The sequence below is a fragment of the Megalopta genalis genome, unplaced genomic scaffold (assembly GCF_051020955.1).
Source record: "Megalopta genalis isolate 19385.01 unplaced genomic scaffold, iyMegGena1_principal scaffold0065, whole genome shotgun sequence".
Lineage (NCBI taxonomy): Eukaryota > Metazoa > Arthropoda > Insecta > Hymenoptera > Halictidae > Megalopta > Megalopta genalis.
The window spans coordinates 306,863-311,184 of record NW_027476134.1 but is presented as its reverse complement, the minus strand read 5'-3'; positions in this window follow the sequence as shown (position 1 = coordinate 311,184).

The following is a 4,322-nucleotide window of genomic DNA, read 5'->3' as shown; positions in this document are numbered from 1 at the left end:
GCGGAGGAAGACTCGGCGCAGCACACGCTGGAGGAATGTCCCGCCTTTTCAGCGCTGCGCCGAGTCCTAAAACGAGAAGTCGGCCACGACCTCGCACTCTCCAGCCTAGTTGGGGCCATGCTGGAGGGCCCGGGGAAGTGGGCGGCAGCAATCTCTTTCTGCGAGGAGGTTATGTCGCGGAAGGAGGCTGCCGAGCGGGATCGGGAGCTTACTGATCCCGCCCGACGTGCCCGGGGACGGCGCGCGCCCACGCCGAGAAACCCCGGGCAGCTGAGAGTAGGCGGGCGGCGGGTGTACCAGAACATGCTGGTTTCATTGCCCGCCGCCCGCCAACAGAGGAGCACCTCCACTGTTGGGAGTGGGGGATGACGAGTCGCCTGAAGGAGGCGAGGGTTAACTGTAATCCTCCTCCAATATACTCGTCGTCCCCCCGGCGGCCGCTGTGATCAGGGCGGGGGCCCTGGTCACCTATCGCGCGGTCGCCGTGTCGGGGCGGTGCGGGGTGCGACCCCTCGCGCCGCCGAATTCAAACGGATTTTTTTTAGGGGGGAGGATTTATTTTATTTCCTCCCGGGACGCGGCCGGCCATCGTTACCATCTTGATGGCCGGCCAGGCGAGGGGGAGCCGCGGTAGTGTTCTTCAAGAGTTCCCGTGGCTCCCCCGTTGAATCGCCAGCGATCGGTCCTGCGTCCTCAGGTCGCCGTGGTGGTTTTAGTGGGTCAATCCCCACACTACCCTCGTCCCGTTCCCCCGGGCGGGGCAGGGGTGTCTGGCGAGCAGATTTCCTCCACGTAAAATAAAAAAAAAATAAAAAAAAAAAAAAAAAAAAAAAAGGTTCCCCCCCGCCCCCCCGTGTCCGCTACCTTGTCGTGGTGGGGGGGCTTCGTGCCCTAATGATCCTCAAGGCTTTGCCGGCGGGGAATTTATTCCCTGGCAGGTTCTACCATGCCGGAGTGGCTTGAGGTGAGGGGCCAACTAAAGTCGGACACATACCGTAAACCTGTGGTCATGTTTTACAGGAACGGGGGTCTTGCCTTAACCGGCCGGGCCGCGAGGATGACAACCTCTCTAAAAAATCCCTAGCCCCAAGCAGTGTTGCGCGGTGATGAGGGTGTAGCTGGAGTAAGCGCCAGCTATGGTTGGTGGGTGCACCAATCGTTAGCGGACAACCCCGGGGTACCTGGCGACCCCCCGGGCGTATTAGCCTTCCCCGGGTATGGCGGCTCTACCCGGGGTGACCTCCTTTCCGACCACACTCGTGGGATTAAGTATGGAGTCTACTTTTTCACAAACAACCGGGGAGGGGGGAAACGAGCGTGAGGTGGAGGTGCGCGGGCCTATCGTGCGCCTCAAAAGATGCACAGAGCCGGTGTCGCGGAGGCATTCGGCGACACGCGGCAAAAAGAGGACCGCAGCGGGCCTTGGTGAGTGCGATGAGGGGGAGGAGTCAGATTTCTCTGTCTCCTCCCACCACTCATCGCAGAGTGTCCCGGGCTCGTCGTCAGCGAGGAAAAGAGGACGGCCGCCGACGACCGGCGAATATGTTGGCCTCGCAGAGGCCAAACTTAGGCTGGCCGAGGCTTCGCAGCTGGAGGCCGAGGCAAGGGAGGTGGCGGCGATATTCGACCCGGGAGCCCCCGTGCCGAGACCATCGCGGTCGAGCGTCCCGCTCCCGGACGAGACGGATATAGCGGAAAATTTCCGCAACCGTCCAACGCGGGATGTCGCGGCCGCTATATTGGAGAGCCTGGATGAAGTGGCCAGGATCTCCGGCGTGTCAAAGGGGCTGAAGGGCAATTTGGCCCGCGCCCTAAGGGTGGCCGCCTTAAACGGCAGGGTGGGGGTGTCCGAGCTTGCGGTTAGGTCAGCTACCGACGCCACGCGTGCCCTGGAGGCAGAGAATGCCGTCCTCAGGGGGCAAATGACGGAGCTGCGGGCGGAGGTGGCTCGGCTCCGGCAGGTGGTGGAGGCGAGTACGGCTGCTGCCGCAATGCCTCCGCCGCCGCGCCCGGGAGGGGGCTCAGTATCGCCGCCGATCGTCGCCGCCCGGGACTGCCAACGCTCCGGGCAAGAAAAGTCCTCGCCCCCACATGCGACTGCGCCCGCAGATTTTCTGGCGCAGATAAGCGCCCTGATAGACGCCAAATTGGCGTCATTCAGGAGGGAGCTCGCGCCGCGAACGGACTCGGCCCTGCGATCGGTGGCACCTGGGCCGTCCGTCCCCTCACAGTCTTCGGACAGGGTGGGGCGGAAGACGAAGAAGAAGAAGAAAGGTGGGAAAGCTGGGGCGGCTATAGCGGCCCAGACGGAGCCCGCTCGACCGCGAGCAGAATCGGCGCTACCCTCTGCCGCGCCTCCGCCCCAGGAGGCGTGGTCCCAGGTGGTTGGCCGCAAGGCTAAAAAGGCGGCTGCCAAGGCCACTGCGGCGGCGAATAACAAAAAAGGACGGGTGGTCCCGGCGGCCCCCAGGAAGACACCCCTGCCTCCGCGACCGCCACGCACAGCAGCGGTTACCATAACGGTTCCGTCTGGCGTGGACATTACTTACGCGCAGGCGATGGCCACTGCCAGGTCCAAGGTGGACCTGGCAGAAATTGGCATCGCCTCGCTGAGGCCGCGAAGGGCGGTGACTGGGGGGTTAATTTTGGAAGTCCCTGGCACCGATGGGGCCGCCAAGGCCACCGTCCTCGCCACAAAAGTGGCGGAAGCGCTGGCAGGCACCGGCGTAAAGGTCGCGCGTCCGGTCAAAAAAGCTGACCTTAGGGTGCGCGGCCTGGTCGATTCGACCACGCCGGCGGAGGTCGCTGCGGCTGTTGCCCGCGTGGGCGGGTGCAGCGAGGGGGACATCAATACCGGCGAAATCCGGTCTTCCCCCTCGGGATTGGGCACCCTCTGGGTCCGATGTCCTGCCGCGGCCGCTCGCAAGGTTGCTGTCGCGGGCCGGATAACCGTCGGCTGGACCCATGCAGTCGTGGAGGCCCTGAGTGCCCGGCCTCTGCAGTGTTACCGTTGCCTTGATGTTGGCCACACCAGTCAGCGGTGCACTTCTGCCGAGGATAGGTCCGACTGCTGCTATAGATGCGGCAGTCGGGACCATAAGGTGGCAGCCTGTACGGCCACGCCCAATTGTCCGCTTTGTGCGGGCGCGGGCAGGCCTTCTGGTCACCGCCTCGGCGGCCGGGCGTGTCCTGTCAGTGCGAGGCGAGGCAAGGTAGGCGGCCAAAGGTCGTCTGCCAGATTCAATAAAAAAGGGAAGGAAACCACGATGGCCAAGGCAGCGACCACCGTGGCCAGCAACGAAAAGGCGGCACCGCCTGATGCTACCGCCGCACCCGCGGGGGCGAATGGGGCCACTAAAGTCCCTGACGCCACCGCATCCGCGGCCGTGACGGCGATGGACACGGCTGTGTAATGGGGCCCCCGGGCCCGATAATACAAGTTAACCTCAACTGCTCGGCCAGAGCGCAGGATCTCCTGTTTCAATGCCTGGCCGAGCGGGGTGCCGGGTTGGCAGTCGTGGCGGAGCCGCACAGGGTCCCCAAACATCCACACTGGATGGGGGACTCGATTGGCTCCGCCGCGATTATTTGGGCTGGGAGGCCGGGGTCCTCGCCGTGCTCGCTTATCGAGCGCGGCCTGGGATACGTGGCCGTTGATTGGGGCGGCACCGCGGTTGTGGCGATATACGCACCTCCAAGGTGGTCCCTCGAAGAGTTTGAGCAGTATCTGCACGGGGTAGGGAGATGCGTCTCCCGCTGCCATCCCCGTCCGGTGCTGGTCCTGGGGGACTTCAATGCCAAGGCCACGGCTTGGGGTTCCCCCGGGACTGACTCGAGGGGCCGGGAGGTGCTGGATTGGGCGGCGGGACTGGAGCTCCGTCTCCTGAACACGGGCTCGGTCCATACGTGCGTGCGGCATAACGGGGGGTCCATCGTTGACCTTTCGTGGGCAACGCCCCCGGCCGCGCGCCGTATTACGGGGTGGAGGGTGGTGGAAGGGGTCGAGACGTTGTCTGACCATAGATACATAGTTCTCGGCCTCTCCGCCGCCCCACCACCGACACCCCGTCGTCGCCCCGCCGATGAAGGTTCGCCTCAACCGCGTTGGGCGCTGAAGCGCCTCGACCAGGACGCTCTGATGGCGGCAGCCCACGTCGTGGCCTGGCCAGCAACACCGGCCGGGCCAGTCGACGGGAATGGGGAGGCCCGTTGGTTCCGGGGCGCAATGACGTCGGTTTGCGACGTCGCCATGCCCCGGGCCAGGGTCTTCCCGAGGAAGGCTGTGTACTGGTGGTCGCGTGCGATAGCTGAATTACGCACCG